This window comes from Haliotis rufescens, unplaced genomic scaffold (assembly GCF_023055435.1).
Source record: "Haliotis rufescens isolate VD_foot unplaced genomic scaffold, xgHalRufe1.0.p SCAF_2, whole genome shotgun sequence".
NCBI lineage: Eukaryota > Metazoa > Mollusca > Gastropoda > Lepetellida > Haliotidae > Haliotis > Haliotis rufescens.
Window position 1 is genome coordinate 12,610,639 of NW_025963890.1, and position 14,257 is coordinate 12,624,895.

Genomic DNA, 14,257 nt, shown 5'->3' on the forward strand with positions numbered 1-14,257 from the left:
GAAATCTACTTTTGTATCCTTTAATAGTGGTTGGATACCCTCATAGTTAGAACGTTGGCTCGTCAACACATAAGTGCAATGTATGAAGTCCATTCCTTCTGTTGCTGGAATATTACAAACAGCGGCTAAAAATAAAACTCAGTCGGCCAGGTCAGTTATATGATATCGTGTGTGTCTCAGCTTAAAGTTTGTTGTTTAACGCCACATTCAGCAATATTTCACCTATATGGTCTGTAAATAATCGAGTCTAGACCAGACAATCAAGAGATTGACATCAGGAGCATCGATCTACGCAATTGGGATACGATGATATGCTTCAACCAATTCAGCGGAGCCTGACCACCCTACCCCGTCAGTCACCTCTTTCGACAAGCTTACTATACAGTCGGTACTGTTTTGCTGTTGTACTTTCTGCTTAATTAATGTGTTGTCGCGACTGTATCTAGGCCTTGTCTGGGTTATGGCGGACTAATGATTCTCTAAGTAACTTACAGCAATACGTAACTAAGAGAAAGAGTAATTTATTGCTGTAATGTCTTGTTTTGGAATACTCGAAAATAGACCGTTCAACGCAGTATCCTTTGCCATGTTCTCCGTTAATTACATGGTTAATTTGCTGTTGGTGATTGATTGCAAGTTCAGCAACGTTTAAACAAAACCAAAACCATTACCCTCACAAGCTGACATGTACCGTACGTTTATTGCATGGTACACGTAAGGCGCGCCTCTATGTCGCTATTCCTGGATTTGTTGTGCTGCAGTTATCCTGTTCAGCCTCCGTCAAGTATCTTATATTTGTTGCGTATTAGAATTGGGATGTATTTGAAGCGCAACAACCCTACAGATGTTAGTTCATTGTCACTATGTGGGTCTAGATTCGTATCTACTGAAAATATTCATAATAAGTGTTCACATTTTGTCTTTGTACCTCTCGTGTAGGCCAGTGTCGTCACTTGTCCACCGCACTGTAATATGTTATATACGTTCATGAGGACTAGGGGCGGTCGGGTAGCCTAGTGGTTAAAGCGTTCGCTCGTCACGCCGAAGACCCGGGTTCGATTCCCGACATGGGTCAGTGTGTGATGCCCATTTCTGGTGTCCCCCGCCGTGATATTGCTGGAATATTGCTAAAAGCGGCGTAAAACCATACTCACTCACTCATGAGGACTAAGAGGAATAGGATGATATTGTTCTTGTGAGGTAACTGTCTAAAGATGCATTTGGTGCATTTATTCTACAAACCTAGATAAAAAACCTTCCTACATTATTCTTATAATTCAATGTCACAACGGTTTTGTCGTCCATTCTTTCATACATCTGTCAGTAAGTCTATATTTAAGGTTAAAATAAACTGATTACACTTCAACATCCAAAAGTTTAGAGAAGACACCGAATGAATCAGTAGCTTGTGATATAGATTATATTTCTCGGACAGAGGAGGTCCTATTATATGACTGTTCATGTCTCAAGATGCCGTTGTACTCAATAGACGTAACGATCTCGCGTAATTTCTCATATCTTTCAAAGACGTCCAACCAGAAATGAAATCGGTCATAAGACGAGCCTGTGGGGGTACTTGTATATACAATTCATCTGATTTCTGTCACATCAAATGTAGCAATTTTTCACGATGAACATAAAGGCCTGAACGTTTACTTAACACATCCAAAGGTACCCCAGGCACGAACGTCGGGAACATAATTTCATTGTATACCCTTATGAAATTACTATTCCGGCCGACTCCCTTTATTTCTGTCACGAACGTCAAAACTTGTTAATAAGACTGACCTCTTGTAAATTTAGTCAATATGCAGGGCCAGTAATGATAACCAATTTTCCTTACAGTCAATCTATCATTATAAACCCTTTAAGTGTTCACTGAAGCTATACAAGACCAATTCAGACAACTAAATGACCTTTCCGTTCGTATGGTGAGTACAACGTATACCGTAAACCGTACAGAAAGAGTCTACGTCTTTGTAAATACTTCTGGACATTTTTTGATTGATTTCACAAGATACTGGTCCAATAACAATAATAATTTCGATAATGTTTTACCTATATATGTTTGTTTATTATAAGATAATAAGTATTCTCCATGATTCTTCAATGCAATGTCTTTGTAATTTATTTTGCAGCATATTGAAAGTCTTATGTTTACATGTCGTTTTTTTAAGTAATGTGTTATGTTAACTTATATGTAACTATGACAATTATATAATTATATAGCGTTGAAAACGGACAAGGAAACCAATCATGTTCATTATGTGTTCACCTATTCTTTGTATATAAGCGTAAACATGTCTGAAAAATCAATCGCCTCAAATCATGTTTAAAATTAGAAAATTGTAGTTCAACAATACAAAATAGTCATAATAGTTCAAGTGTTTAAAATAACTATGTTTCAAACGGTAAATAAATGACAAACATAGGGGAGTTAAACATTGGTAAAAAGATCGTATCGCATCAATCAAAGGACAAACCCGACATCAACATTTATACATTAATGCATTGCAAGCAATCACGATAAAGCCAATGACAAAAATGATAAATTGATAATCAAATTAATACAAACAGTTTCCGAATCTATCTACATAGACTGGGGATGGACAAACTACGGTACATAAACCCCTCTTCTTGTTATTGATTCCGGTGGGTTTTATCTTACAGTATAAGCCCGCTTCCAATAACGCTAGTGCTCCTCCTGGACCATCAATAATTGCGATCTTCGCACTGCGGAGACTTGTGTGCGCCTGGGGGTATATCTGACCAACCAGGCCCCTCAGATCACACCAACATAAGAAATTTAGAGTGATCAGATCGACAATTTCACTTAAGGCATTAATAACGTTTCGGCCTGTGTAACATTTGACTTTCAGGGTTTCATCTTTTGCATTTTTTTTAAAGATGAAAAATGAACACTCATGCATCCACTTCAACGGTTTTTAATAATGCACGTAAATGTATATTGGTGAAATTAGTGCATGTATATCCCGACCAAGGGGTGTAGTACAACGCTGATGCCAATATCCTTAGAGATTCGAAGCAGAGGTAATGTCATAAATGACAGGGACCATGAGTGTTGTCCCTGCGTTCTGTTTGGTGGTCCTTTTGCGAACAGGCAGTGAGTGAGATAAAGAGTGATGTTGTATCTCCGTTCTTTGAGCCATAAAGAAATTGTGACATTGCTAGAAACTGTTGCAATTTATGAAAAACGTCTACATGTATATGTGTACCAATTGTCACCTCTTTCTTTTCCTTATTGACAAGTCATTCAAAAGTAAGAAGAGGGGAAATGGTATATACATTTTTATAGTAAAATAATGCCCTGCATTAACGAGAAACACATATGCACAGGATACAGCTTTCATCTTTGAGTGGTGACTTATGCCATTTATAATCTTTAACTCGTGTTTATAATTTGCTTAGAAACCAGGTTTTCACCTGTCAGGACGGGCCTCTGTTCGAATTCAGAGTCACACTTAAAACCGTTGAAAAGATAATGCATGTCAACTAATCTTTGTACACTGTACATTGCACAATTCCGCCTATATCATAAGCATGTGTTTAAGAATCACGAAAGTGATGCCATCGGGTGTTCGCAAAAAGGTGAGTATCTCATGCCCCGACGATGGCATCCGCCACAAACACATGCAAAGGCTGTTACTGTCAAGTTTTCGCCTGGAAGTTTTTATTTGATTTTTTGTCGGAATTTCACGAAAATACCTTTAAACCAGGTTCTTAGAGGATTCTTGTCAGAAAACATTTCAAATATTTAGATGTTAATTGGACCAATGTATTCACTCTTTCCTTTAGGCATTTGGAATATTCCATCTACCGGATTGATATTCCCACGAAATTATTCAATTTAGCCTCAGTCACTTGAGAAGCCTTAGTTACATTCTGTAGGAGGAGGTCTCCCTGCAACTACATTTTGACTTCTTGTATAATCAGAAATCACAAACCAGACTGTGAACTGCTGACCCTTTTCTGGGCATCTTATGAACTACTCCTACCTGCATCAATACAAAGAAACGCCAAGGGATCCGATGATATTCATACACGTATCTACACAAAACTGAAATGAAAGCGACAAATCTTTCACTCATTATAAGAAATGTCTGCGAAAAGCAGAATCAGCTGTACGACTCCGACCTTGTGATGAGCATGTGTTTATGAATCACTATCAAATAGTAATACAAGTTGTTCGCGATAAAATGAGTGTATCTTGTCCCACAAGTGGCATTCGTCACAAACAAGTCAATTGTTCACCTGAAAAAACACCGGAACGTTTGGCACAAGTATAAATAGGGAATGGAATCGCAGATATATTTACCACAAACTTGGAAATGTCCTCCACATATCTACCATTAAACGTCTTGAAAACTTTACCAAAGCCCTAAAGGTTGTAACCCTCATCAAACAACGTTTGAGCAAGAGTCGAATGACGCTTTTTGAAATCCTCGTTGAAAGAAACATGTACCTAAAAAGTATGAAATGTAGACACTTAAGACAGCAGTGTTGAATATTCTTCGACATAAAACCATATCGAAAAACAAATAAGTTTCTGAAAAAAGTGTTCACAGTTTGATTGAATAGCATGTTGTTCGGCGGTTTGTACTGGTCGCTTGTTTGCCCTTAATTAAGATAAACACCTTTCAGCCCATGATGCTAAAACCAGTGATTTTGTCATACTTTTTGTGCTCGCCGTTCAGAGATATGTTGACAAATTATTTGTCAAAGATTTAATCTGATTCTGGTCCAGACGGTATTTGCTTTCATTAGATAAAGCCAGCGTAATTTCCCAGTTGTAATATCATTCGTCCATGTGCCTTGTAAGATTATTTTACTCCGTGTGATCGCTAGCACAGGGGTGGTGTTGACTGAGCGGACTTTCCCCTTGTTTTTATCCTGATTCAGTGTGAGCAGAAGCGACAAAACCCTTCCCATAGCCACATGAAATTTCTGCTGAAAGCAGAGTTGATTGTACGATCCCGGCCTATTAGGAGCATGTGTGTATAAAACACAATCAAATAGTGATGTTACCAGGCGCTCTTCTCGACCATAGGACGCACCCGTCACAAAAACATGCAGTTCACCTGGAATAGAACCTGGGAACATATGGTACAAGTTAAAATAGCTCACGATCCTTATACAGTTAGGCCTTATAAAAATAGGTTACAAAATTACAAATTATGCCTTATACTTCATGGAAACATACATGTCGTCTCAAATAAAAATATTTCAATGAAAATAAATCTTTATTTTGCAACAGCATACATACAAATAGATGGAATATTATATCAATATATCCATATAGTAGAAACTTCGACTGAACTGTCTGTGAGCCACACATTGCTAAGTGCACTAAATCCTTGAGTAAAAGGTGCCATGATATAATACACCTAAAATATCCACAGGCTCTATTACCTAAACGGACTCGTTTATCACTTTAAGTGGCGAACCCCCCGGAAGGGGGCGCCTAGGACCCGAGCTGTTGACTTGAACCCTCTTACGCTATGCACATTGTCCAGACTATTTACGAGGTTATCATTTGACAAGTTATTGCCAATGACGAGATTACCAATATCCGCATCAAACACAGTAGTCAACGACCATGGGACATATACAGCAGAATGAGCTTGTGCTTTTTACAAATTAAATACATCACAGTGAGTGACATCGTCTTCAGATGGTGCTGCTTGTCCTATAAATCTGACCATCCCTTTCTCCATGCCAATAAGCCGACCATGCAGAAAATTTGTATTTGATACTATTAATTTCCGGCGGCGATAAACACAGCCAGCAGCTCTGCCGGAAGAATACATTAGTAGCGGCACTATCAGAGTTCTACAGCGCAAGTGCTATCGCTAGAATTGTTTCGGGATGTTTATTACGTGTTTGTCTATTTAACCGTTGAGACAAGACCACTCGCGTGACATGTGGATATTTCTAACGAAGTAAAACCGCTCGGATAGAAATAGTTGTTTTCTTGACCAACGTCCAATCAGAATCATTGATTAGTGAGGGCAAACACAGTGACCTGTTCAACCTAGTATTCAACGTAAAGGAGGAGAATTTGTATGTTAATAGCTACGGTAACGAATTAAAGGTTTAGGTTATAGCCGTCAATTTTGATCAGGATATGTAGTATCAGAGATTTCCAGATAAGATGATACTTTGGTGTAAATGTTCAGTTTAAAGAGGAACTTATGTAGTAGATTCAATTAAGTCAATGACATATACGTGACGATGAATTATTGGGCTATTTAGCATAACTGAATTTATCCACCATTTCCTTGGAGAAAACCATTAGCTTTAAAGAACTCCATAACCTCCGCAATAAACGTTCTGGTTTATGTAATAAAACGACCATTAGGAGAAAAGATTACTTCATAATGGTCAATAAAGGAAAGTGAAAACGAGGTTAAACAATAAGCACAATTATTATAAGTAAATAAAAGAAAATAATGTTCGCACAAGTTACCCATATTTCAGAAATAACTGGCTAGACACTTTAACAGACCCTTTGTTCCAGGTTTTTACAATACAAAATGGCTTTATTAACAGAATATGTGGAAGAAAAACTTCTGAAAGAGTGTGGTTGATGAAGCAACCTGAAACTCAATTGACTGAAGCACTTGTGTGTCGTTTTTTTCCAATGTCAAATACATGATCGGTGCTTTTTAAAGCAACGAAGCCAAATTCTATTAATTTCATCTGAGTAAAAGTGAGAATCTTGGCACCAATTCCCTTTTTCCCCGAGCGTTTTTTCTTTGTTTTTGCTAATCACGCATGGCATTGTATATACAGATCAGCCAAGTAACATTTTGATAACGTTTGTAATATTTTGGTTAAATTCAATTTTCAAGAGTATACATTCTTTTGCCCGACAGTTACCTATATGTATCTATAAGAAAACTTTAACTGCACATATCTTTTTATTCACTTTAGATGTCATATAACAGTCGCAGGGTTCTACAAGTAAAGAAATGGAGAAACGGGGCTTGATGCTTGTATTTTACAAATTGAAAGACATACATGATAAAACAGCACACAGAGCATCTCGCACAAGAAATTCTGTTAAGGTTTGCGTTACATGTGTGAGGTCTGCGATACAGATTTGTTTATTTGTTCAGGCCGAGAAGATATTGTATGACACAACTGCATGAGTTCACACAGTGTGGTGAAGCCAATCATTTCCAAATTAACCTATCAAGTGTGAATCACGTCAATATTGAATAAATGTTAAATCTCAAAATACCTTCATGTTTTTCATTATCAATGTGATCTTTTCCAACAGGTTCCTAAGTCTGTTGTGCTTTAAGAAAACTGTGTCCGAGTCTTTAACCGCCGGTCTATCCTCTGCCGTGGCTCAGTTTACAAAGAAAATATATACACGTCTTCATTACGTACACGGGCTCACCTGTGTCGAGCGTGTACGGCCAATATAAAGACTATGTACTTTCACAGTTGTTCTGTTGAACACTTGATGACTGTATGAAATATGCAGAATGCATTGAGCTTTGGCCTCTGGTGCCTCTGCGTGCCAACTTACACCTACATTCTTCACACTGGGTCGGATGTGAGCGTCTTCCAATGTCTACAAATCAATAACAAACTAGGCACTAGAAAAGTCAACAGAAAACTTACAGCTTACAAGCTCAAATATAGGGATAGTTGGATAGTCAAGCTACCAGTTCACCTTGGCCCAATGTCCAGCTTCATCAACTTCTCAATCGTAACTGGAGGTAACGTTCCTCTGTTTGGACTGAATGATTGCATTGACTTCAGCGTATTGATCACGCTAAGGATGATTTAATGAAGAAAGTGTATGAACAGTACGAGGTTGTGTTTGTCCAAAGACTTGAAGGTCTAAATGAAAAACTAGTGAAGACTGAGTTAAAATGCAACGTCGCATTGGCATTATTTCAGCCTTATAGTGACTCACTTAAAAGAGAATGCACAGCCAGTACAACATGCTCCAGGGCAGATACAAAACAATGTACACATACAATGTTTCTTCACACCATGTACATATAGGCCTATACCAATACACACGTTCCATCACAGATACCCATCGACAAGCATGTCGTCAATACGTCGTTGTTTGTCTCTTGAGATTTCAACAGTTTTCGGTAAATGAGTCGAATGAAAAAAGTATAAAGGTATGAGTAATAGAATCATTAAACGAGAAAACTAATAACCGAGGTTACTTAAGTTGACTTTTACAACACTTGACAGTGGCTATAGCGATGTGAATGGCGAACTTTCAGTTGATTTATGTCACAGATGGTGTAGTTTCGCGAAGTGGATCCGAAAGAAGGATAAATAAGTGGGAATGATTGTATTTGTGTCATCAGTGTCACCGCTATATCACGCCGGCCCATAAATCATTGACTATGTACCAGGCACACTGTTGAGAGCATAAGTGACGTTCTCCGACATCAATGACACAGACAGGTCACACATCGTAATTCCCAGATGCCCATCTAGTTGGCCTTCACGACAAGTATGTGGACATATTCTGCATCAATGGAGCATCAATTAAAGAAAAACATCTACATAATGTAAGGTGGGGTACTGTAATTAATGCCTTTTCCTTGCCTTTTTAGCAAAAAACATCTCAACAGGCCAACGTATTTATGTAACTCAGCTACGAGGTTTTCTACCTGTTCTGTGCTGCTGACTTAACGTAGACTACACATCTGGAACCACGCTTCCAATTAAGTGGTTGATGAGAAGCAAGTGTATGGAATCAAGTGTGTGTTATCCTAGTATGCTTGGGTAAACTGATGACTTAATAGTGCCTGGTTTTGTAAACCATGTGTTCCGTTGGGGAAGAAGAGAGGAAGAGATTCTTTAGTGCACACGTGTATGGGGATATCTCACGATTATTCTTTCATTGATTAACGCCAAGATTACATGTAGATTGATTGTCGCAGGTTAACTGCGAGATACCAGTAGTTATATGCAGTGAATAATATTTTAAGACTGAATCATTCAACTGGTTGATAACGCTTCAATTGGCTTTATTATTTTAGATCTGGTACAGAGGAAAGGAACTATCTATGCTATTTTCAGACGAAAATATCGCTTCGGATATATTGGGCGAATTGTATAGCACTCAACGAGGAATCATAACCAACTGTATCAATATTCGTGTTTCGCCTTCGCCAAATATGTAAACATGATTTTCACAAACAAATCATTAATTTGGAGCAGATATGAAATAGACAGATATCAAGTTTCTATTCAGATAGGTTAATAAGGTTGTAAAAGTGTACACCATTACAATTATTAGATCATCAGAACATGTGCCTTGAGCATTGTAATATAATTATGTTACATTGCTGTTCAGAGTATGTAGCGCTCTTCTGGGCATTTTATCTTGGCGTACATTGATGGATTGGTCACTAGGGTTTACGCTGTATAATGCAACACCAAGAATAGAGCACTTTCACCACATAGCAATAGAACCCACAGGGTACATGAAACCTATTCGACCCATGTATTCCCCATTGATGCCCCATATCTAGGTTAGAGATTATCGTATATTTATATATCTACATACTTGTATACAAAGCACTCCTTTGGATACCCCGTCTCTCTACTAACTGTAACGGAGTTGGAATGTTGTTTCACACAGCAGTCAGCAGTAGTCCAGGTATTTGTCGGCGGCTGTAAAGAATCCTGGCCGGCCCGGGAAAAACAGTGTTTGACAGCATGAACAACACTCCATGCTGGGACAACTCAGCCTGGTCTTATGTAAAAACCAATCAGTTCTCGTCAGTTCCAATACGATAAACATGGGATATTTTGTTTCGATGTCGTATTTGCCATTGTAATCGTCATTGTTTATATATAAAGGAAATATATAGTCATTTACTGTTACGTATGAGTGGTGGCTTACACGTGTGAGCCTTACTATGAATGATCTATCGTACACTCTTATTAGTTTGCACCTACCAATGCTTACAGGCTGCATTTGAACTAAATACACACTCAGGCTGCATATTTCTGGAGGAATTAAAGTGACTAGGTATTTGTCGGACAACATGAGCTACTGGCTTTCATCAGGTATCTCCAACTGAAAGGGCTTACTCCAACAGCCATCAATTCGGACATGGTGTTGGGGATGAAGCTCTTTCCTTTGCCACTACTAAGAAGTAGGCGGCGGAGTTCAAGAGGGGACGAGAAAGCCTTCAAAATAATTCACGATCAGGAAGACCTTTAACTGGATGATCGACGACTCACCACACGTCACATAAAAATTACAGTAGACATCACTCATGAGAGATCATTATGAGGAATGTACTGGGCATGACAAAGTTTCAGCACGCTGGATTCCATGTCTCCTGCCTCCTGATCGGAAACACTCCAGGTCCGTCATCTCTCGTGAGAATATATGTAGTTTTGAAACAAACCCAGCTGATGTTGTTGAGTGATTTGTAACCACAGATGAGTCTTGGGTTCCCCACTATCAGCCACAGACTAAATACCATTTGTCAGAGCAGTGGAAACATCTTCGGTCTCTTCCTCTGAAGAAGGCAAAGTCTGTTCCATCAGCTGTCAAGGTGATTTCTTGGATTCCGAAGGAATTCTACTCGTGGACTTCCCGAAAGGTCACACCTGTAATGACCAACATTATGTCAATCTGCTTAGGCAACTTTGTGGGAATAGCAAGGCTAAAAGTCGTGCAAAAGTCAGGAAAGTTATGTTGTGCCATGCACATGTGCACAAGTATGGTGTCTCCCTTGCTGTGGCTTTGAACACCTTCAGTATTCACCAAATTAGGCACCGTCAGAATCCACTCTTCCCAACATTGAAGAATGAACTCGTTGTGTCTGGCAAGCATGATGCAAAATTAATGATGATGACGTAATGCCCATTGTGGAGGACTACACAACCAGGATTCGGGCAGAAGCGTGGGGAGGGGATTATGGTGGAATATAATTAGCAACACACTCCACCAAAGCAGCCCACCATAGTTAAGCTCAGTACTTTTCAGTAACCCCTCGTACAAGAGAGATGTTTTTTCTTAAGCTGATTATATTTTCATGTTTTGAATTTCGTTCTTTAGTAATATACACATGTAGTTATACGATGAAAGACAAGCATTGTTGTATTCCCTGCATAATTGCAATTGTAACCTGACCATTTACATCCTGTGCCCTTTCAATCGAATAACCAGATACCCTCAGGGTCAGATGATCAGGTGATAGGTAGTTTATTTCGCAGAAAGGACACCACAACGTTCCAGCACATACAATGAATAGTATAGTTCAATCATGGATGCCATATTAAAGTGGCTGCAAAACAAACAACAACTAACAACAGGGAAAGAATAATCCATTCATACATAATTACCCCGTAGTTACAGTGTTCCTGTTCCCATAGTTTCACGATTTACTGATAACAGTCTTTGAACTCACACCAATTGCAATCGTCTGACATGTCATTAACTGAGAATACGTGTGTTCCTTATGACCCGTCGCAAAACAATTCAAAGCTGGTTTCCTCATATGTCCACTGGTATTGAAATATTGAACAAGTAAGGGTGACGAATCATTAAACACTCACTTTAGATAATAAATGGATCAGGACACTGTCAGGAAAGACGTTCCATTGACAAAACAATATTTGAATATGTATACATTATACTGAAATGTTATCGTGTAGTGGCTGTTGTTTGCCATGTATCAAGTAAAATATGCCTGCATATGGTGAGGGATAATCATCGCCTCTTGTCACGTTACAGAATATATGCTTGGATATATGTTCATTCTGTGTGTAAATATATTATACAAGTTTAAACAAACTACTTTTCCGTTGTTTCTCTCATTCAATCATAATAATGACGCCAGGTAAAAGGTAGCGAATTGGAGGTACATTCACCACTGTCCTATTTTATTTCAACAAATGGGCCGACACCTGCTCACCAGTATGGACACGTAATTGGACGTCGTCTTGGAAAAGAAATAACTCAGCGCAGATGGCAATTCGCATTTGATCGACGGAAGAATCCCACGAGGCGCTGGGAGCGATGTCCTTTGAAGGAAAGACGACGTAATGCATAATAAATTGTAGGTTATTTATGCTTTTTATCAAAGATAATATATGCATATTTCATCTAGTAGAGTCTTAAATTACCCACTGACCCAATGAATTATGACCTACAGGCGATCTATCCGTTTTTGAAATATACGTATAGAAAGTTAATTAATTGCTTTTAAATGAACTGTAATCTAGGCCTGTTGACTCGTTAGACTGTGTAATACAAGTTTGAAACTTATTAGGAGGAGGGGATTCATTGGATCAAAATGTGTTCGTCATAGTGCAGCCAGAAACTGCTGGCCCGGACTCGCCACTTTTCTTACTATCGGTCTGAAAGCACCATACCCATGCTTCATAGGTTTCATCAAAATATTAGTTTATCACAACATTGTGGCACTTTGGAAAATGTCCTCTCATAGACAGCTGACGCGACCCATAAGCTCGAGTCAAGAGGCTGGTTGTGAAGCTATCCCACTTTCTATTTGATGCTGTGACATAACAATTGTAGTTTGACCACCCAACTGTGAAAGCTTTCAGCACAACCAGGCAGTTTGTATTTCGTCTGTCACGACACGCACATATTTCAATGATTATTAATATAATATTCGTTGCAGTATATATGACGTCGCAACAAGCAGAATGAGGCAAGATGCAAGGGTATAGAATTTCACAATCCATGCCAGACCTTGACTGGAATCAGGTGATAGTGCTCCTTTGCAATCCCGACCAACACCTTATGAGAACATTTACACTATACAATGGCTTGTGAATGTAGTGATTCGTGGCTTTCATTTGGGGGGAATCATCACATTCGCTGTTGCATTAGCCTTGTTAGTGAGTATAATAAAAGCGGCAAAACCTATTCCCATATTCATAAGGCATCTCAGCTATGAGCCGATTGTACGTTTCCGACTTTATCATGAGCTTGTGTCTATGAATCATTATCAAATAGAAACTCGATGTTCAATTATTTTTTCAGTACAGATGTAGGCCATCGCCCCATGGTACTTTATGTTGTACATTATACAGCTCAGTCATAACACTGCGTAGAGCTTTCAGATCATAATAATATAAGTATGTCATAATATTAACGCATGTTAATTCCCACTTGTCATAACGGGGGCACTGGCGTCCTTTTTGACTATGCAGGGCAAATCGTAGTGGAACGTTGCCTCTCTTGACGTGCCAGGATCAGATGAAAGCGCTTTTGAATCTCAGATTCACTCTGATTGTGTTTTGTTTGTTAGTACCATGCCCCTGCTCGTGTATTGCACGAAAGTAGTAAAATGTGGGACTTGGAGCTTTTTTCTCACACAGAGCTGACACGTCGATATTTAACTGAAATACACTTCAAAGCAGCGTTGAGACCAAGTCACTCTTTCTCTCTTTGTAGCATTTCTCATTACTAAACACAACCATGATGATACAAAGAAACCAAGGCGGGTCCCGCTCCACAGGGATGTATCATTTCTAACGCTGACATTCTTCGGTTTGGTTTTGTCTACTGACTCGTCCATCACATGTTAAAGTCCAGTGACGTTTTGTTGATGTCTCACAGGTTGTTAAGACAGTTTATTTGTAAGTACCCACGCAGAAACTGTGCCGCGTGTTTCTAGGATACCTCATGCTCCGATGCAACGATATGGTTCAAGGTTCTCCTCTTTGTTCTCTTCTCCTGTTGCAGCTTCCCTGCTAAGCTATGTAACACGGCGAGGAGCCGACAGGAACATCGCTCATTCCACATACGCAGCAAGCAGATGGGCAACTCGATAGTACCATTGTTTTACCTGGGATGTACTCATTAACATACTCATCTATATCTAGCAAGCTGGCGTGTCAGATTGTCCTAGACAACTGCCCCCCAGTAAAAAAGCTATAACCTACTAGGATTTTCTAAAAAAAGAAAAATGAGAAAACGTACACCTTCTATTTGAAGTGTATTTTGCAGTTTAATCATCCAAACACTCATAGGATGTCACACTTTTCACAATAATAACACACGTTGAAAGTCTGTTAAAAGTGCTTCCGATTGCATCAATAACCCGTCGGTTATGATATCAATATCTCGGGCGTCCATATGACGCCTCATCGATGACGTTGACCTCCTGATGACGTCAATGGGTATGCACTCCCACTCCTCTAATAACGCACGTTCCAGATGCTGTAAATTGTTGCCCAAGATGTTCCCAGAGATGATCTA